The following is a 23380-nucleotide window of genomic DNA, read 5'->3' as shown; positions in this document are numbered from 1 at the left end:
GACATGTATCTGCGTTGAGATGTATCCAGAAGGTTCTATTATTGTAGTCGACATGTTGTATTGGGCCGACCGATACCTTCGAGAAGGTTCCTCGGATAGTATTTATATCCCCCTTCGGGATCATTGTAATTATGATATCAAAAGCATAATGTAATATCTTGGCGTATGCGAATATAATAAGAAGTTCTGCTATTCCTATCTGCTGATCTGTTCTATTATTTGTATGCATTGTTTTCTTTACCCAGTATGGTAAAAAAGTGGCTTTAGCAAGATCCTGAATGGTCAAATCCAAGACAACAATCTCGAGTACTACATCCCAAAGCTTCTCTATCTCCTTGTTGTATTTCAGATCCTTACATGCCACGAGGAGCAAATTGGTGTGAATAAGTACCAAGTCTTCTGCTTTTTTTGTTGCAGCTTGTGCACTTGATTCCAATTAGTGGTAGATGAGCTTGCAACCTAGAGAGAAAACCATCAAAACAAAAAATAAAAAATACAAGATATTTTCAAGAGTGTTGAGTGTTAAATTCTATAAAGCAAGTGGCCAAACAAAAAAGAAAAAAAATACTTTAAAACTTACTTGTGATAGGATCTTAATTACAAGAGGTTGGAGGTACATATAATCTTTGCCCATGAAGATACAACCATGTAATAGCATCTAGTTTTCTTTGGTCATTGATGACAATAGGGTATGCATCATTTCCATAGATAAACAATCCAAATTATCTCCTAACATTTGTCCCCACCTCTAGATTGCTGAAGAGTCTAATAAATGCTCTCTTGTACCCACTAGCAACCTCAACATCTCTATATATTGGCACTTTACTTGGTATAGTATGCAATTCTGCGCTATAGTACTTGGGAGATCGAGCATATGCTAGGAGGTGCAAAGGTGTGGTCATCTTGTTCCAAAGATGAAGAGAAAGTGCTTCCACCTTTTTGTATAAGTTGTCCTCAGGATCATTCTCTCTTTCGTAAGACTTGGGATATTAAATGATGTTCATGTAAGCTATTTTGATGTAAGTTATGCCGATTTAGATATCTATCAATAAACAATGATAGAGGAATGTATTCTAACTTAATATTTGTTTGCTCCAACATTGTGTCCATGCTATTGTAGATATCCCCCAAGCATGGTTCATCATTGTTGGCAAACCAAAACATAGACATGATAGGTCCAGTGAATTCCAATACATAATTCACACGAGCCTACCAATCATCATAAATATCAATGCCTTCACCTTTTGGGTCCTCACCATTTTGGATTGCTTCCAAATACCCTAATGGTCGCTAATAACCATTTGTGATAATGCCTCTTTCACCCTCATAAGTCATCTCAAAATGATTGTGTGAGATGCAAACCGGGTTTCAGCCATCCAAGTGTTGAAGATTGTAGGTGTGATAGAGATCTTTATCTTTGGAAATATGGACGTTATTATCGTTATAGTCACCTTCATTTGAAGAGGACATTTATGATAAATTGTAATATTAAATATTAAGACGCGTGTCATACTAGATGTGTTGAGGCATGGAAATTTGAAGAGTCGTATTTGAAAATTAAGAGTCATATATTGGGAAAGAGAAGAAATCTTCGGTTGTATTATGAAGAATCTCTCTATATGTTGTATATATCCCATCAAGCGAATGACATTGTACACTTGAATTTTTAGGGTCAATAAAGGAAATATTTTGTTGTTTGGTTGGGTTTTTCCTTTCACTCTTGAAGGGTTTTCCCAGGATATTTTTGTGTGTTTCTTGTTTCTTTTTTGGCTTTCCTTATTGCTGCTATCTCTATTTTGTAGGCAAAATCCTAACATGGTATCAGAGCCAGGCTTTGATAACAACAATGGAAGGAAATTATGTATTGGTTATTCTCCCTTTGGTTGTCACATTCTGTTTCATTCATGTAATAAATTATGATAAGAGTTTAATCGCTATAAAGTATTTTGATTATCAGTTTGTGATTGTTGTTGTAGTATGCATTTTGTTTTGTATGTTGGGTGTTTTTAAATCTAATAGCGGGTGTTTCCAGATATAAAATCTGATATTGGCATTAATTTAAATCTCATTGTATATCTTGTCTTCTTGAGCATTGATTTTCAGATATTGGGTATGTATTGGAATTTAAAATCATTTTTAATTTTTTAATGATTGTTGTCATTTCTTCAAAGTATTCAGTATCTAGGATCATGTGATTTGTTGGGATAGAGAATCTGGAGATGCTATACTACCTTGCATAATGTCTGTAAGAGAAATCCTATATTCTATCATCGAAGGCTATTATTCGTTGTTCTCGTCGTGAATTGCTTCTTCAACATCCAAATTTCTTTGCACTGGTTGTCTTGTGTTCACTATATGTGGTATACCTATTAATGTGCAGCGTGACTATGTGGGGGTTGTGTTGTGTCTATCGACGACTTTGGCTAATTTTGAAACTCTAGTGTTATAGCCTTCTATGTTTATAGTCTTCAACTTCATGTTTGTCCTGTCTAGTATGCATATGCGGGTGAGGTCTCTTTATTATATTTTATGATCTTCAAGTCATAGTATGAGGAGAGTCGTGGGAGGCAAATAATTCCTGGTACCATGTGATTCCATTTTCCTTGTTGGATTTGTTCTTGACCATCTTTCATCTTCATGTATATATGTTTATGTATTTTTTTTTGTTTGAGTGTTCGATGATTTTGCATCGTGCCTCTTTCCTTACATCCGATGAACTCGTTTTAATAGTCCATAAGGCTCATGTCTTGATGTGGCATTGCCTTTGTATTGTGCCTTCTTCCTTGCATCCAATGACCTTGTTTTAATAGTCCATGAGGCTCATGCCTTGATGTGGTATCATCTTTGCATCATAACTCTTGACAGTTCTCAAGAAGGTATTAGGTGCTTGCTATGATGATTTGCTGGAAAAATAACATTTAGCTATTCTTTGATATGGTTGGCATCGCATATTTCTTCTCATCATTTTGAGATGTCTATCTCTTCTTCTTTAAGCATGACCTTTTAATCGTGTTAAAGCATATAGCTTTGGTCTGACAATAACTATAATCTAGATCATTAGATACATACATATATATATACCAACCAGTATGATAAACTAACATCGAACCGGTATGATGGTGAATGTTCATGTCTCCATTTAGAGACATACCCATTCACCCTCATACCCCTTCATGTGATATGTATACTTGATCTGCCCGACATAACAAGGCATTGAAATCAATTAATGCAAACACATCAAAGGATCGATTTACATTTCAAGTTCAAGAACATTTTATTATCTCTGTTATTTCTGTACTAACATCTACAGATTCTGGAGGAAATCTATTCTTTGACATTAGCGTTCATACCTGCAATCAAAAGTTGTGTATCAGTCAGCCTCAAATTTGAAATCTGGTAAGAAATTTTACATGGTATCAGAGCCTTGTTAAGGAGAGACATTAAGTTTAAGAGATCAGATTTCACATTAAATTGTAGATTCTCATGTAATATTCCTGTCATAAAATAGTTTATAAATCATATCTTTGTTATTGAGCCAATTGATTTAAAATATCTCAAACCCATTTTTATTTTTTGTTTTCGTTGTTTGTGTTGCTGTTAGCTATCTTTGTACACCCTCGAAAAGTTTTCCCCGACAGGTATTTAAGCATGGCTTGTAGGTAGTCATTAGGTATGCAATTTGAATTATTTCTTTGTACTACGAATTCCTGTTGGGATTCTTTGTTGTTCGCCATTTCAGAAGTGGAAGACCTTCCCTACTTGGCTATTTCCAGTTTTAGTGGGATTTAACCCTCACCCTATTTCGTCGCCTATAATACTTCGCTTGGATTTGGCAAATCGGAGCACCATCTTTTGGCAAATCTAATTGAAGGTTATTTGTGTTCTAAGCTCCATTTTTGAGTCTATATGCAAAATATCATTATTAATTGGTGCAAGTGTGTATCTAGCTGGTCTTTGGTTTCTTGCAAGGTGTTCGTGTTTAATATATTGCATTTTGCATTGCGAACGGCATTGTCAAACTTCTTTGTTTTCCTCCTTGCTGTAGTTACCTTTACTTCACCGTACAACCTCCTTCCGTATCACTGTATAGACGTACGGCCTTAGCACACCACCATCTTCCCGTACCTCCCTTCTGCCTCCAGTTTGTCCATACCGTACGACTTCATTATCTCCATCTTGCACAATTGCGCCTCCACCTTCACCGTATGACCACCTCTTCCCTTGCCACTGTATGACCCTTCAATCCATTGTCGTACGATCCCCCAGAGACCACTGTATGGTCACTTGTTCTTGCACTGTATGGCTTCTCACTACCTGCTCGTTGTCGTACGACTTCTTGTGCTCCAACATTGCAGTGCGGCCTCACTCCATTGTGCGTTGCCACCCAGAGACTACCGTACGGCCTCCATTTGTACATCAGATAAAATTGATAGGCTAAATCGGGTGGGAAGGGAAACAAAACACCACATCTCATTATTCTTCATGATGACAAACATGTTAAGATTTGAACACCACTTACAAGTGCTGATAACTTTGAATCTTAGAAACTTCGTATGCTGATGCTATTAAAAGAAAACAAATTAGAATCTTTTGTAAGAGAAGAAAAAGAACCTAAAGATGATCCAGAGAAAATTCAATGGATTGAAAATAATGAGAAAGCCATGAAGATAATTGTGGATGCCATTCGTGATCACATAGGGCCCGTTTGGTTGCAGGAATATGAAATCAGAATTGGCATCCAAAATCCTTGATTTGGGATTCTGGAACTTGAAATCCATGTTTCGGTTTTGGGAATTCGATTTGGGCCTGTTTGGTTCACCAAGAATTCAATATGAGAATATGCATTTCCTCCGTTTGGTTGCACATTTAGGAATTGGAATTGGAATACCGACATGAACAAGTTATTTTTTTACAGATGTGAATGAAATATATTTTTAATACATCATTTTAGCGTGATTACACATTATATGATTTTAAAGCAATTATATTTATTGTCATCAAAATTGTGAAAAATACTTAAGTCCACCAAAATAAAACTACATTAGTTTATAATTTGTTGTGATATTACTAAAAAAATGGTCGAATATTTGTATACAAAACAAGAGCTCTTGGAGAGTTTGAGTCCTTGCCTTATGCAAAGAGTAGAAGGTATCCAAGGTAGATGGTACTTGTCATTGCACGACACATATTACGATGTGTTAACAATTCATGTCTCAGAAAAGGTAGTACTTGTCATTGCACAACACATATTGCCAAGTGCTAATAATGTAATTTGCGTTGATAATATTTAATTTAAAATGGATAATTTTAAGTTATATGTAAAATATAAAAGTAAAATTTTCTGTAGTCTATATAATATGTGAATTTAGTGCTAAATATAAATAATACTACTAATTTCTAATAACTTTATAACTAATTATTTTGAAGAAAATTGTAGAATCTAAAACCAACAAAATCTCAAATTTTATCTAAATTTTGTATTGTAAAATTTAATATAAAATAGAAAATGCAAGTATGCTTCTAATAATACAAATATATAAAATGTAAGGTTCAAAAAAATAGAAATAAATATAATATAACATTTTTGAAATATAAAATATCTTTTAATTTAACTATAACAATTTAAGTAGTAAGAAACAAATATAAAAAATATTGTACAATATTTAAAATGAGTTAGAATATATAAGAATTGTTGAACATCTTTATATTATTTGTATTTTTCAAATATTTTTGACACAACATAAAATACATTTTATTTATAATTTCTCATATTTCAAATTTTCATATAATTTTCTTAAGATTGTTAATTTTGGAAAAGAAAGTCTAATAATTTCAAAATTTAAACTAGGAACTAAATTAAATTTACAAATTTTCTTTTAACTCAACTCATAAAACATATAACAAAGTTCTATCTTTATTTAATCATTCTCGCATAAGGTTTCAATATACAAGGTCGAGTAAGAGGCCAAAAGGCAATGCAAAACATGTAATAAAGTTCTATCTGTATTAAGCTCATTGTCGAAAAAGGGCCCAAAATACAAGGCCGAATAAGAGGCCAATAATTACACATAGAAGGTAGCGTAAAAAGATTATTTCAGGCTCTCGTGCTTTAAACATTTTACACATATCATCATACATTTCATCTTTTGTCATTGAACCAATGTTAGCCCTGGCCACCTCTCATGTCTTACACATTTTCCACTAGTTTTTTTCATTATGAGTAGTTGTAGAGTCAAACCACTTGAAATGTCCACAACCTCCGCTCCCCTGCAATACAAAATATTAGTTCATACTAATATTATTACACGTCATTAGTTTGAAACATACAATACATAACATGTCAAAATTAATAACCTTTTTACTCTCAGGACAGCACCAAAATTCTCGCCCAAGATTTTTGCTTGTGTGCGACTCTTTTAATATGCACGCCCCAGCACCACATGGGCAATTATAAATGGGCACAACTTTCGAATCCATGAATTCTAAATCAAAAAACAATGCACCATGTCTTAATTGGTGTAGAGGCCAAACAAGCATACAAACATTCAAGAAATTAGTTGCAAGGAGAATTTATATTGTTATACATACTAATGTATAAATGTTATGTAATAAATAGTCAGATAAAATGTTTATCAAGTGGCTAAGATGACCTTAACTTGTTTCAGCTTTACTTGGTTCAACTATGGTAAACTTCATGAAGTCCAATAAAGTGAAATTCAAACAGAACACCACCCTTCCATGTGATTTTAAGATGAATTTGATCTATAGTTGTGTTGAACCTACAGTAGTTAACAGCAGTTAATATCCAACCAGCAGCATGTTAACAGCAGTTAAAATCTAATATCCAATCAGCATGTTAACAAAACAGTTAATATCCAACCAGCGTGTTAACAACAGTTATATCCGACCAGCATGTAAACAGCAGCTCTCCAACCAGCACATCTCAAACAATATGAGCAACATGATGCAATGGAGCATAGAATTTTCGATACTATTGATATAGAAAAAGAAATGTGATTCATACATTAGCCACAAAGAATTGTGAGTACAACAAAAAAAAGTCCAGCACCAAAGTGAGATTACAAAAAGATAGAAAGATTAACGTCACATAAGTATCTCATTCGTTTCCATTGTATCAAATTCCAAGATCCCGAAATTCCAATTTAGAATTCTTAGTATACACTTGAAACATCCAGCCGTGGTTGTATGAACATACCCCGAATTGAGCATTTAGAGAACTGCAATCCAACAGAAGAGCACTCAGGAATCCATCTCCAAGATGATTTGTTACCATGAGAGGAGAGCTTACACACTAACATCTGAGATTGAGAATCCTTGAAAAAATACAAGAAATCTCCACATCCAGCAAACTTGTAATCAAAATCCGCATTCCCACCCAAAAACCAATTGAAGAACTCACTAGGCATTAATTCAATCTCTACCCACCCATCCTCTTTGTCCAGCTCCCAAACCTTCAATCCTTGGGAGAACCCACTCCTCCAACAAGAGTAAGTCTATTCCTTCTTTGAAAAAGGAAGGAACACAACAAATATGGTGCCCTAGGCACCATGACCTCACTCCAAACCCCATTGACAAAATCAAAGGCAATAATACTATAAGGCCTAGCTGAGGTGAGGCAGTAGATAGTCCCATTGCAATAAACCGTGTCATTGGGCATCCATAGAGCCAACCTTACAGCATATTCACAAGGAACCTCCCCATCCACATTCCATGAATCTGCTTGATCTTGGCTTGTGCAATGGTGGAAGGTTTCTCCATTGCTTTGAGATTGGATTGCATACTGCAAAATATTGGAAATCCCCAATTGAACTCCCCTTCACAAGGAGGAAACCCCCAATTGCTGCCACTGGGATTCTCAATGACTTGGGCAAAAAAGTAGTGGAATGGAAAGATTAGACTGCTGGTTGCACGGATCAGAACTGAGGTTCAAATCGTCTTAGATGTGAGATGGACAGATGGACAGTTCTTTGAAGGAGTGGTAGAAATAGTTTGTCTTTTCTACCATAAGGATGTGGTGGAAATTGAATGCCAAATATATAATATGATCAGTCTAAATGAACTATTTGAAGATTTTAGACTTCACAAAATTATAAAACTTTATTAGAAGTTTTTTTATCAGACCTATAAGATAATTAAATTAAATAAGCACAGGAAACACACACTCCATATCTCACAAAATAAAGCCCCATACCCAACTGGTCAAATCTAATTGTCGCATATCAACATATAAGCAAACATTACCTACAAAACTATAGCTGTTTCATAAAAGAAACGAAAGTTAACTTACTACTAATTGAGGCTACTTGGTTAAATGCGGAACACACATAGTATAATTGGGGCTCAAGATTGAAGAATCACCAACTCTTCTTTGTGAACTAAAAGCTGTTGAAGTATTCAAAATAAAATCTGCTTAACATGCTGCTGGTAATTCAAGGATGTAACAGTAAAGCTCTGGAATGGGTAATTCAAATCCCGACCACAATTCAGAATGTAAGAAAAGCACCTTAGTATTATTTTTATGTCAGTTTTGATAAGTTACTATAAAAAAGTAAGAATCTTGACACCATAGTTTGTTCGGTTGAAAAAAAGATCAATGTGAAAAGCTCATAATATCTTGTAAGGAAACACATTAGTATACGTTTTAGCACTTTGCACATGTGATGGTCCAAAAATCAATCTGCCCAAGCTTCATTCCTATTTTTGCACAGTAAAAATGTTTTGCCCTCAACAATTAAGATCTTATCGTGTGTGCTATCAATAGCATTTATTGAGCTCACAATATTCCTCTTTAGAGGCATCCATAATGAATCAGCTCTATGAGTAAGAAGAATAACAGATCTTGAATAATAGATCTCCAACAATAAGACTTTCAAAAGCAGATAGAAATGACTATAATGATTGCCAACAATAGATGGATATATAAAACCATACGATTATATTCAGATCATCAAAACATAATTAACAATGTCAACATAAATATATGGACTATATGAAATAAAACCATACGATTATAAATCTGTAAATCCTTGGTCACATCCATCGAATGTGATGTGAACCACCAAAATTAAGCAACATCCAACTGTTATAAAACGATTGTCATAACTATGTCAAACATATTAACTAAAGCCCTAAAAACTTCATTCGAACATATTCTGCTTTCTTATCATCATTCATAATCAAGAACCCTTTGGCTCTATCAGAATCAGCCACAAAGGTGTCAAATGCCGTAATCAAAGTACCCATACTCAGTTCACCAGTGGCTTTTAGTGCAGCATAGACCTTTTCCAAATCTTTTGTCTTACGCTCTTCACTCAATTCAATAATTTGGGACTTGAGGAGGGTCTCATTTAGCTTATCGATTGAATGAGACATCCCGTCCATAGAATTAGCCATACTAGCCTTCACCCTCTTTGGCCTCCTTGAGGATGATGCTGAACGAGTATGTTTCCCAGTTGCTGTATTAAACTGATTGGATGTTGGAATACTTGTATCTTCCGCATCTAGATCAACAACAGCCCCAATAGGTGTATGAATTTCGTGATAATCATCATTAAGATCGACTGTCTCATCCATATTGTGTCCTTTTGCTTCTTGTGCAGTGCCGGCAATGGCACCCTCAGTGATATCATTGCCCAGAATCAAGGCAAGGTCATTATAGTATTGGAAAGATTGCCTTTTAAACACTTTCGCACTTTTAAATTCCTTCCTCTGCATGTTGTCAAAGATATGGAATTATTCATTTGATTATCAATAATAACTTAATTAGTCATTAAATAACATTAAAATATTCAAATGGACATGTTACCTTAAGCAACTCATCCCAAACAGTTTCATCAGCATCCATAGATTGCGTAGACTCATTCCACGCAAAACCATTAGTATTTTTGAGCTCCTTCATTATTCTGTAACCTTGTTTCCATGTTTTTAGTTTATTTTTGAAATTGTCCTTAGACAAGCTCATGTTCATATCTGCATTAAACTTTCTTTCAATAGCTATCCAGGCTTCTTTTTTGAAGCCTCCCTCTCCTTTCCTTCCAAGTGTGACTTGTTCATGTAGCAAGTCCAAAAGCTTACGTTCCATACACGGTTTCCAAAATACCTTTTTCGTAGAAGGTGGTGTTTCAGCAACTTGAACGTCATCATTATCCATGCTCATCAGAAGCGCTGTATATGACATCAACTATTGTGTAAATTTGCAGAGGGTAAGTTAAAAACATGTGTATTATAGTGTCTTGAAAGTCATTACACGTAAAACACAATATTTTAAAACTCATTTGAAGATAGAAAATGTAATTATGCATAGACAACTTGAAAGGAGGCAACATCTAAAGTTAGACTAGAAAATAGTTAGCCTATGGTGGATGGAACAGAAAAAAACTCAATGGGGAAATATGCTCGAGTAGCAGCTCACCAAGATTCTATATCCCATATCAAACATGAATGAAAATGGAAAGCATAAACGTGAATGAAAATATGTCTGTAGACAGCAGCAAACAATAGTTTTTAAATCAATTCTCTTGTACAAGACAAACCCATTTCCTCGGTACTCTCAATTTTTTGTCATCGCCAACTTTCATCCTTGATTAACGAGGGCATTCACAGAAACATTGATGGCATCTTCCTCTACAAACAATAATTTACTATGTTTAAGCCTATATTAATATAGTCCTGCCTATACTTTATTAGCATATTTGCAGATTGTGCACGAGGGCCTCTCAGATCAGATCAGTTCAGGACTTCTAAGTATGAATCTCTGCAAAAATTAAGAGTACCCATTTCATTAAATATTATCATGCTTATCGTTTTCCTTCTTCATCTGACTGATTTAATCACAGAGATTCTGCTCAGTTAGATTTTTAGCTCAGTTAGTATAAAGATAGTACTAAATACTATCAATACCATCAATACCCCTAAGCTTCTGTTGCATACCATCAATACCCCTGTCTAGCAGCCACTTGTAGTTTTCTCCCCAAAATAGTATAGTCTAGTTTAAATCAGAAGATTACACATTTTGGTTTTTCTAATTTTTTGTTTTGTAATTGCTAATTATGATATGGATTAACAGGGGCTATTCTAGTACGTACCTTTTAGAAACCTCTATCTAATTGCAAAGTTGAAACTTGAAATATCTCAAATATTTGAACCTCCATGTTTTGGAGGTTTGAGCCACTAGCCATCTCCTAGCAATGTAAGCCTTTTTTAACTCAGGAGAAATGCCCTATAACATAAATGATGTCTGTGAGTTAAACCAATTCCTATGCGAATCTCTGTAAAAAACCTCTTAATATTGATGGAAATGGTTGATGGCTGAGAAATGATGCTAAATCTGTTGGATTTTGTAGCCTATTATAGAAAGTGTCTATTCTTTCTGGTTTCTTGTTGTGTATGTGCATCTTGCATTTTTATCTTTTAAATATGTTGTTCTTGCTGTATTGGACACTGAGTGCCCAACAATATTCATAATAAAAATCCCTACCTCAATGAAATTTCTTAAACTAAAATGAAAAACAGATGAATCTCATTTTCTTTAGTATTTAGCATCTATGTTTTGCTATTAATTTGTCTCCCCACGTTATTCAAGAGCATACATGGATTCAGAAAGACTACAAATGTTATGCTACAAGGTGTTCTACTAGCATAGGGGCCTCATGCCTTCATCTGTGTCCACAGAACCTTCATCAGACCCGAATGCAGCAAAATCATATGATGCTGGACAGATTTAGGTGTGTCTGTTATACTGCCCATATATTTCATTTCTGTCACCTTGAAAGTACATAACTTATTTCTATTTCAATAACATGTGAGTCAAAAATTAGAATGAAAACTAGCAATTGAATTGACTAGCTTAGCAACTAGAATCAGACTCGCTTGGATTCTACAGTAAAAAGTGAGATTCAGGGAAGAATTTTCAAAATAACCGATGATTATGTCCAAATGCTAAATAACATTGCATAAATCCCACAAAAATCAAAACTTAAAAGATACAGAAACATACATAGACAATTGCACCTCGACATCTCTATTTCATTCCCTTGAGAAACTTATAAGGAAACCTCCACAACTAATACAACTTACAGCTGCATGAAAAACTACTTGAACTATGCTATCAAATACAGTGTTTCATTCAGTCTTATGAAAAACTTTAATTCCTTTGCAAGGTAATTCGTATATTAAACTTCTATGTTGCTCCTATATTTATACTAACTGAGCAGGGTATTGAGTATTGAACTGAGATATGGAAAAACACAAGAATTTCTCTTTCAATTTGCTGATTACTAGCACATGTAATTTTTGAAAAAAGAAGGAATGATTCAAAATGATTTTTCAAATTTAGAGCTACAATTAGATTGTCTTGATTATTGTAACAAGATGCATGAACATAAAATGGAGTTTACAACTAGTACTAAATACTATGCTTTCACAACTAAGATGGAGCTCTATAATCATCCCACATCCTTTTTGCTATTTCATCTCGAAACGTCCCCCAATCATCTCTATCACGTTGAGTCATCCCATATGTCTCAAGTATTGGTACATCTATCCCCTCATGGTCATCTTCCTCTTCAATGTCAACTTCAAAAGTAATGCCATCTTCTATGGTGATGAAGTTGTGCAGTATGCAACACGCCAAAACAATTTTTGTTTGGGTCCTAATTTGATATGACGTTGCATGTCTTAGGATAGGAAAGCGCTGCTTCAAAATGCCAAATGTGCGCTCTATTGCATTCCTGAGCGATGAGTGCCAGTGGTTAAACAACTCTTGTGGAGTGTTTATTGGGTTTGCCCTTGAGAACTCTTTTAGGTGGTAATGTGTGCAATGATAAGGCGCCAGAAACCCAGGTACATTGGGATATCCAGCATCCACTAAATAATATTTTCTTACATAAAATGAGGTATATTAATATATTTTATTAAAAAATGTCATATGCGTTAGTATATAAATATATTTGAAATATCGGGGGGACTGCCAATGGATCGGATCTTGACAAGGCCGAAGCTAGAACACGACTATCTGTAGCTGACCCTTCCCATCCAGCAAGGACGTACTGAAACTTATAATCGAATGAAGACACACCCATAACATTTTGTGACAAGTTTCCTTTTTTGTCGCGATATGGAGCTTGCATGTCGACATCAACAGTGATCGGAATATGAGTTCCATCGATTGCTCCCACACAATCCTACATTAGGAAAATTTATAATCAAAAGGACATGCAATAATAGAATTTAGAGTCAAGGAAACAAAAGTGTACCAATAGGGTATGTACCTTGAAGTATGGATCAAAACGGTCTTTCTCGCTAATTTCTGGAGGAGTGTGTGGACTAGGTGGCAAAAGATAATTCTCATGGAGTGCCAACACTGCTGTCAAGACCTTGTGGAAATATCGGCTGATTGTCTCTCCTGAGTGACCAAAGTTGTGAACAATTTTACGATTCCTCAGATTATGGCCAAGAGTATGGAGAAACATCACCAGTTGTTCTTCTAGAGTTAAGTACATGGTATTTGTGATGCTTCCTTTTTGCCTAAGAATATTTGCTAGATAAAAGAAAGCTTGTCTACTCATTTGAATTTGATCATGACGATCAATCTCATTTGAATAGACAATATGTTTATAAAAGAGAATCTCGCCTCTTTTGCGTTTGCATATTGATCTTCTACTTTCTTGTGCAACTGCTGCTATTGATGCAGCAAAGGCTGCAAGACTAACTACAAGAGCACAAATAACTCGTCTCTTCTTAGCAATGTGCCCTAGAATACATTTGTCTTTGAGTACATCCATCAACACCCTAAAACCAATGTAGAGAAACTTTTTATTAGATCCGTGGAATTACTAAAATACAACTAATCCCATGTAAAGAAATGATTAATGGCGGGAGAAAATATCAATTGCACATTTTAATAGAACTGGGATTAAAATATATTGCACCTAATTACTTTTCAAGAAATAAATCTACTATTCTTCAAGCATATAAAATATATTGCAGCAATACAATACAATACAATACAATACGCCAAAATGCCCTATAAGATTGCAGTAACAGCAGTCATGACAATGTGACAAGTGTAGCATTCTGGTTGGCTGCAGGAAACACAGCCTGCTATACCACATTACAATCAGGCATCCTGTCAAACAGTTCACATGACTTAGATGTATCCAACACTTGAGTTTTTGAAATCTGATTCTGTATTTTCAATCAATTCATTAACCTCGCTCATAAAGAGGTTAAGAAAAGCTCTCCATAAACATATTTTGATTGAAAATATTAGCCTCCTAAAAGATAGGAAGCTTGGAAGGGAAATCTCAAGAATGTATTTTTGAAAAAAAATATTAACAAGGAAGTTAAGAGGAAAAGCTCAAAATCATATTTGCAACCCAAATCTTAACCTCATTTGTGAAGCAGGAGGAAGAAGGTTAATAAACTAAAATAAATGTTAGTTATTTTAGATATAGGTGGCAGAATAGAGAAAGTGATAGGTACTTCAGCTGGGAATGCGCATTTAGTATTTATCCCAAACATAAGGCTCCATGTTTTTTTCTGTTCTGTTTGGGCAGTGTACTGTATGAAGTATTTCCAATGTCTTTCTTAATGGAGCAGGCAGGGGGGCAGTCTTTCACAGGAAAGAAACGGGTATGCATTGTTTTCCATTGACTGAACACTAGTAATGTAACCAAAACTAATTACACTTTTCAAAGGATAATAGGACAAAATTATAAATAGTTGCCCTAGACAATATGATTGAGGGATAAAGGTATTAGATGTCTTCTCATTTTGCTGTAACATTTGGCAGGCACTAGACATTATTCCATCAAAGATTCATGAACGTTCATCAGTCTTCCTTGGGAGTTATGATGATATAGAAGAGATTAAGGCTTTATATGCTCAAGAGGAAATTAAAGCCTGAAGTTTGTTGGTTGCATCGCCTACCTGAGAATTGTATTTGTAGATCTGTTTATGGAATTCTGTCAATGATAATGACTAAAGTAAATTTTGATTAAGATGACTCGTGCAGCCAATGTGGTAAAGAAAAATTAATGGGGTTTACTTCTTATGATATCTATACATGACAAAGTAGTGCTAATTTTATTGCCATTGTTAGATACATTAGTATTTCATCTGAGGTAGACATAATCTTTTGGCAGTCTCTCTCTCTCTCTCTCTGTATCCCTCCATATTGTTTGAAAACATTAAGGGAAAAATAAGTTAAAATATTCTTAAAGAAAAGTAAAAGGACACGCATTGCATCCATTTTGCCCAAAATAAACGGTAAAAGAACAAATATAAGAAAAATCCACAACATATTTGTTGGGTACACAAAATTTTCTTCGTTTCGAAGAATGCGATGATCTACTTTCTTCCCTTGACAAGCCAAGCACAAATCTCAAAAACCCAACAACCCATTGTTTATGGATCATTAGTACATATTCAATTTGTATAATTACAGACGGGCACAGCCTTAGATTAAGAAGGCAATGGGACATTAGCAGTCCAAGGCATACAAATACATGTGATATAGAGTGATAACCAGAGGCCTTACTCTTGTCACAGACATATTTAACACTGACCAGGAAGTAGAGAAATCCTATATGTTTGCATGACATCTTGAGATCCATTGTATGCAAACAACTGGATCCACTTGAGCATTCCAGTGAGGTTGCAAATGATGGAGAATGAAAGAGTTGCAGAGCCGAGTCTTATAGACGCCATGATTGCAGCCTCTCCAAGTTTGTCATCCTACTCTTCATCAGATTTAGATACTGAGGTAAAAGAACTTAACCTTCCCATATGTAGATGTTAAGCTTTTCTTTTTCTTTTTCAAATTTTCGTTTTTGATTTGTGGGTCTATTCTGAACTCACATTTATAGTGTTTCTGCAATGCTGTTTATGATGCTTAACCTTTTCAGGATTCGTATTTTATTCTTTTGGTATGGCGTATGATGGCCCAACTAGTGATTCTTCTCATTGGTTTTTTTGTTTTTGCTGCTTTTGCTAATGACCTAGAGGGGGGATAATGAGTTACATTGCGTGGTTGCTAATGATGATGATGAAAATAAAGAATTCTATGTTTGCTTTACATTTCTGGGTCATTAGTTATGATCCATATGAGGAATCTCTGTTATTGATTTTCGGCAATGGTTTTTTTTATTGCTATTAAGGGTGACCCAGATGTATAGTTTACTTGGTGATCGCATATGCATTCTTAGGGTAGTTCCCCATGCCTGCTAGGGATGTTAACTTGTTAATGATGGCATTGATGGTTTCTGTCTACAATTATGCTTCCATGTTCCTTTTGAGGATGACCTGATTACAAAATTTAGCCTTCTATATTCAAGGTATAGAATGAAGATTTTCTTTTCTGTTTTCAAGTTCTAGGTTTCGCTCTTTTCTTGTTTGGTAATCATTCTCTAGATGAAATATTTGCATTGATTATTGGATCAATATGAATTTCCTATTTTACATTTGCATTGATTATTGGAGCAGAATGGATTTCCTATTTTACATTTGGTGATCATATCTCTCTTGTACCGTTTAGTAAATGATTAATCATATTGAATTGCGGCATCCTTCTTTTCTGCTTTTGGCAATGAACTAGACACAGGTTAGAGACATTCATAATCCCTCGATACATTTTCCTTGCAGTCAATAGGTTCTTTCTTTTATGACAAGAGCATCACTCTAGGAAGTTTAATGGGTCTTAAATATGATGTCGGGCTGTCTACAAGAGTGATTGTTCATGGTCAAGAACACCCCTCGGAAGAACCGGAGCAGCCTAGGAGGGGTGGCCGGAATACAAGGTCTAAAAGATCTAGGAACTGGTGGAGATTGTGTAGAACTAGGGATGGCTATGACTCTCATAGAAATTCCAATCCCTCACTTGGACAATTCTTAGAAGTGGAACGAAGAATAGGTGTTTTGGAAAATAGGGGGGAAAGAGTGTACATTGATGTTATGTACGATGAATTTGCAGGAGGGCAAGCTTTCTCAGATAGAAATTTGTTGTTCTCGGAGGGAAGGATCCTTCCTCCACAATCCGCTCGATCTAGAGATTAGTTTGACATTCATAGCGGTAGATCTGATTCAATGCTTTCTTGCATACCAACTGAATGCTGCTTTACAGATTGTGTCCCCAGAAGGAGCTCAGTTGGAGCATCGTGATTGCATATATTGTTTTTCTGACATTTGTGGTGAAGTATAGAGACCTAGATCGATGGATAAAGCATATCTCAAATAGTATGATAACTTTGTTCCAGACAACAGCATTAGCGTGATGGAGAAGTTTACATTTACATCAATCTTTTATGAGTTCAGAGTGGTCCACAATATCAGCATATGTTACTACCAAAGAACTAATAAAGTGCTCCATCGTATTTGAAGTTACCTCAGTGTGTTCATTTGGTTTGGGCTGGTAATTTACTATTCAAGGTTATACTGATTTTATTGCACAATGGAGTTTTAACACAGAAAAGAAAAGGAACAACCCAACTATTTTTTTAGAACAAGAGATCCTTAGATGATTCCGAAAATATTTTGCCTATTGATGATTCCGAAAATGAGCAGAGAACAAGAACGACATACCTAGTAAACCCTAGGTTGAAAGTATTTTGCCTATTGATGATAAGAAATGTCCATACCTGTAGAGAATGAGTAGAGGCCGGGACGAGCAGAGAACGAGACGAGCAGAGGCCGAGATGAGCAAGGCATGAACTAGGCAAGATGTGCAACGAGCAAGGCGTGAACCAGGCGAGGCGAGATGTGCAGAGGCAAGAACGAGCAAGGCCAAAAATGTGGTCGAGCACCAAATATTAGTCCATTGCAGACCCGACAAAACATTTTTTTTGCAATAATTTGTAATGCTCGATTTTGTAAAATTGGAATTAAAATGGGAATGTGGACAATTCCACCTATTTTGGTGGAAGACCGAATCCTTGTTTTTGGGGGCAAATAAGGATACCGGATCCCACTTTTTTCTAATTCTCATTCCCATTCGGTGGACCCAAACAGTGGATATGAGAATCTTGAGAATTTCATATTCTAATTCCAGCTCTAATCCACGAGCCAAACAGGCCCATAGTGTCTATTGTGGCAAAACATGGAACAACATATCACATGTTTAAAGCTCTTTAAAATGCATTCATAGTAAATAACACTGGTAGAAAACTTGCTCTCAAAAGACAAAATGAATAATATCAACATGAATAAAGGAGAAACAATGAACGCCTTCTTTATGAGAATCACAGAATTGAGAGATCAATTATCTTCTGTCAGTTATGAGATTGACAACCAAGAGTTATCCCTAATAGCATTAGGAGGACTACCAAATTCTTGGGAGTCCTTTGTACAAGGTATAAGTGCAAGATCTAAAATTCCAAAACTAGATCGATTAAGATCATATTGTCTTCAAGAAGAATCGAGATTAATGATTAAAGGAAAACATAAAACCCTAGATGAAGACATTCATATTCTTAACACCAGCTCTCATAAGAAGGGTAAGAAGAAGAACACCAAAAGGAAAAGAAATTCCATGGAAAAGGATAGTCAAAACAGAAGAAAGACTTGTCCAAAATTCACTGTTTCAGATGTGATCAATATGAACGTTATGCACTAAATTGTCCTGATTGATCAAAACTTCAAGCATCATTTGCCAAAACTCAAGGTTTTGAGAAATATGCCTTCTGCTCAGCCTTGTCTAGTCAAATATCAACCAAATCCAACACTTGGATAGTTGACAGTGGATCTTCAAGACACATCATTGGATATCAAGATAACCTAGACAACATGCAAATAAAATCAAATGAAGAAGTTACAATTGGGGATGATTTTGCACATTCCGTAAAAGGAATTGCGACCTGCACCATCAAATTAAAATCTAGAAAATCTATTCAGCTTTCTGGAGTTCTATATGTACCAGGTATTAAAAATAACTTTATATCTATATCAAGACTTGAAGATGATGCTTATAGAGTTGCTTTCATGGAAGGCAAACTGCTAGCATAGGCAAATAATTCAACTATAAAGAAGGCTCAAATAATAGGAGTACGACAAGGGCTATTATATGAGCTTTGCACTAAGACAAATCTTGCACTTGTTCATGAGACTTTAGATTCAAATGAAATCTAGGATAGAAGATTAGGTCATATCAACTTTTGTGCTCTAACATCTATGGAAAAGTTGGTAACTGGAATGCCTAAATTAAGTCATATTCACAATGAATTCTATAAAGGTCGTGCCTTGGGAAAAGACACTAAAAAGTCGTTTCCTCATAGTTTAAGCAAACTAAAGTTGTGTTAGAACTACTGCACTCTGACCTATGTGGACCCATGTCTACACCATCCATAAGAGGGTTTTTGTACTATGTGATATTTGTTGATGATTTTTCAAGGAATACATGGATATACTTCCTTAAGTGCAAAGAATCTAAGGAGATTCTTTCTAAATTTAAAGAATCCAAAACTATCACTGAAAACTCCTCAGAAAAGAAAAGTAAAGTTCTAAGAATAGATAATGGAAAAGAATACACTTTTTAAATATTTAAAGAATTTTGCAAACTTACTAGAATTAAAAGGGAGTTTACAGTTCCTCTACAATCCTCAACAAAATGGAGTTGTTGAAAGGAAAAATAGAACCATTGTAGAAGCTGCTAGGGCTATGATATATGACCAAAACTTGAGCATGTCATTTTGGGCTGCAAATATTTAAAGAATTTTGCAAACTTGCTGGGATTAAGAGGAAGTTCACAGTTCCCTACAATCCTCAACAAAATGGAGTTGATGAAAGGAAAAATAGAACCATTGTAGAAGCTACTAGGGCTATGATATATGACCAAAACTTGAGCATGTCATTTTGGGCTGAAGTATCTAATACAATAGTCTATATTCAAAATAGATGTCCTCACTCACATTTGGACAACAAAACTCCTGAAAAAGCATTTTCAGGAATGAAACCTAAGATTAGCTATTTAAGGATATTTGGATGTCCTGTCTATGTGCATGTGCCTAAGGAGAAAAGGACAAAGTTAGAACCTACTGGAAGAAAAAGAATAATTATTGGTTTTAGTGAAATAGTAAAAGGGTACAGAATATAAATGCCTGGATATAAACAAATAGAACTTAGTAGAGATGTCATCTTTAAAGAAGATATTGCTTTCAAAAGAGCCAAAATTTCAGATGAACTAGATATAGATGACTTATCCTGTCGCTTAGAAGAGGTTCCTACTCCTGAGATTCAGAGGGAGTACCTTGAAGAAACTTCAAATGAAACTAAGATCCTTCCTGAGACTCAATAAGTGTCTTGATAATAATTCTAAAAGGCCACTTTGGGCAAGAAAAATTATATAGGAATGAGATGAATGTGCAGCACCTTTAAGGATATTTAGAGAAAGCAAAAGACCTCAAAAATTAACATACAATGCCTTCATGTGTGAGAGTCCAAACTTTGAACCTTCTAATGCTTCAAAAGCACTTAAACATCAATCTTGGAAAGATGCAATGGTGGAAGAATATCAGTCGATACTAAAAAATGATATTTGGGATATAGTCCTTAGACCTAAAGGAAAATCCAGTGTTTCTTCAAAATGGCTCTTCGAAGTTAAGTATATTGCAGATGGTAGCATTGAAAAGCATAAAGCTCGTTTTGTGGCTAGAGGATTTTCTCAAAAGGAAGGAATCGACTTTGAAGAAACTTTTGCACCTTTTTGCTAGGTATACCTTAGAACTGTATTAGCCATTGCAGTAGCTAAAGGTTGGAAAATTCATCAGATGGATGTGAAGATTACTTTTCTAAATGGAACAATTGAGAAAGAAGTATACGTGGAACAACCATAATGATTTGTGACTCATGATGGTGCTTCGTATATATATAAATTGAAAAGTGCTCTATATGGACTGAAACAGGCTCCACAAGCATGGTATAAAAGGATTGATAAATATCTTCAAAGTCTTGGATTCACCAAGAATGATGCTGATCCATATCTTTACTTTAAAGTAATTAAAGGTGACATATTGATTGTAATCCTTTATGTTGATGATCTTCTGATTACAGGAGAAGACCATCTCATTAATCAGTGTAAGAAAGAATTGACTTTTGAATTTGAAATGGACTTAGGGATTCTTCATTACTTCCTTGGATTGGAAGTTCATTAGAAGTTTGGGAATATCTTTCTACATCAAAAGAAGCATACTGTTGATATTCTCAAAATATTCGGAATGTGGAACTGTTAACCTATGTCAACACCTATGGAAACCAACTTACACAAGCTAAAGGAAGCAAGTGCTAAATCTAGACTAGTTGATCCCTCTTTAATAAAGTTACTTTATGTTTTAAAAGTCATTCACTTTATAAAGTGACTTAAGTGACTAGAAGACGAAATTGGTGTTTTATCCCACATCTCTTATTCCAACACTTTTCCCTCACTTCGAGGTTATAAATATGAGACTCCATCTTGGGAAAGAACACCAAGAATATATATGTTATATTATGAATCCTAAAGGTTGCTTGAATGTGATTGGATTTTCCTAAGGATGAAACCCCTTGAGGAAAAACGTGAGGCTAGATGTAAACCTAGTATCTCACTTCGCACTATCAGATTTGAGATTTTATTGGTATTTGGAAAATTGGCAAGAAGTTGGAAATTTTGAACAGTAGGAAGTGACATTGGTCGGCATAAGTTTTGAAGCATCTATAGGACACCAGCTAAAGTTGGACGACAATCCAAAAGGAAGACATTCCCAAAGTCGAAGAATCTTGAGGAGTTTAATGGAAGTGCAGTCCTTATCATCTCAGTTTATACATTGGCAGCAGGGTTCTATATAGTGGGTTCACGGGATAGTTAACAGGTACAAGCCGGCATAAGTTCATTCCACGTAAATATCTTGCATGTGAATATTATCTTTCAAAGGTTGATTGTCAGGAGTAATACTGAGAATAGCAGAGGCATCGATGGTAACCTAGGACAGGATATGTGCTATTAGTTGGCAACTATGAGAACATGGTGTATTGACTGGAAGTGATCACAAGAGGTATTCTTGATGTTTCACATCCTTGTTCTTGGTATCCGCATGAAGTTTGTCTCTCCCATAGCACACTACAGCTCCCATCAATAATACAAATTGGACTAGCAAAGTCATAGTGGTAGACAACAGATCGATCAAGCATCTGGAAGTGATGACGGGTTGGGTCTTATAGCTCACTGCAACTCCATGAATGATATCCGCCATTATTACGGGTCTGTCCTCATCTACTTGTTTTGTTTTCTAATATAGCACATTATCTAATAATTTTAAGGAGTGGTAATCTTGCCTTCAGCAAATAACTTAATGGTTATCATTTTCCCTTTCATGAATGTAAAATGCTAACATTGTTTTTTCCTGAATTTGAGTTCTAATTTCAAATTTATTGGAGTTTGGTATCATTGGTTGACTTATCAAGTTTGAAGTACTAATATCATTAAATAGTCAAGTGGCAGTTCAGTCTTACCTTTGCTTAGTATTTGGTTGCATGACAACTGTTTGATAAAATTACTACCAGTTTAAATACACATTATCTATTTACTATGAGTAGAGAACATTACACATCCTTCATCAGTTTGAGTGATCTATGGCTCATCATGTTTTGGGTCATTCTCAACTTCATGCACTTCTTCCTTTTCTGGCTTCTCTAGACCCAAAAATTTCTTTAATATCACCTCTGTCTCATCCTGAACTGATTGAGACTCACCATTAAGAAACCTTGTCAACCATTTCTTGGTCTTGATAGCTGGTCTAGTCTTGCCAACAATCTCGTTAATTTCCTCAATAGACATCTCCAGTTTTAATTGACCCAAAACATATCCAATCAATTCTCTATCTTGTTTCAAAGTACCATGCCACCTAGCTTCTATCTTATTATACAAGAATGTGGGGACTTGAGCTTGTAACTCAATCAAAGCTTTGTTCAATTTGTTGATGCTAAATACAAGAACATCCTCAATCTTCTTTTGGTCCTCTTAATGAATTTATGATACTTCTTAACATTTTTATCAATAGAGACAAACTTACTCATATCTAGTTAAACAATCTTCACGGTAGGAGCACCAACTATGTTAGGCTCCTTGCCACTAGCCTTCAACTCCTTCTGGCCTCCCTTAGATTCTGTTCCTTCTTTCTTGTCATCTTTCTCCCTTTGTGCTTTGTTAGATGCTTGAATTGAGATGGGTTGCATAGTATATGTAGATTTAACAAGATTGCTTAATGCGAGAGATGTGTAAAATACAACATTAGCATGAATAACATAAAATCACATTACACCGTAAATGACAAAATTATAATAGTTCCAATATTAACCACACCATTTCTTATTCCAGACTCCATACAAATAGACTTGA

The 23380-nt window shown here is 35.2% G+C and overlaps 1 protein-coding gene and 2 pseudogenes across 7 annotated transcripts in view; 2 read left to right on the top strand and 1 right to left on the bottom strand.

Annotated features, from left to right (window-relative positions):
• Positions 1 to 23380, top strand: part of LOC149576807 (calcineurin B-like protein 7) — a 257938-nt gene that overhangs the window by 76721 nt on the left and 157837 nt on the right. The gene's annotated exons all lie outside the window — the stretch shown is intronic.
• Positions 7098 to 7892, bottom strand: LOC149576809 (F-box/kelch-repeat protein At5g15710-like; annotated as a pseudogene).
• On the top strand, positions 15683 to 17178 carry LOC149576808 (uncharacterized protein At3g17950-like; annotated as a pseudogene).

The sequence above is a fragment of the Cupressus sempervirens genome, chromosome 1 (assembly GCF_028749045.1).
Source record: "Cupressus sempervirens isolate cs-2001-9-10 chromosome 1, ASM2874904v1, whole genome shotgun sequence".
NCBI lineage: Eukaryota > Viridiplantae > Streptophyta > Pinopsida > Cupressales > Cupressaceae > Cupressus > Cupressus sempervirens.
This window is presented reverse-complemented; position numbering and strand designations above follow the sequence as displayed.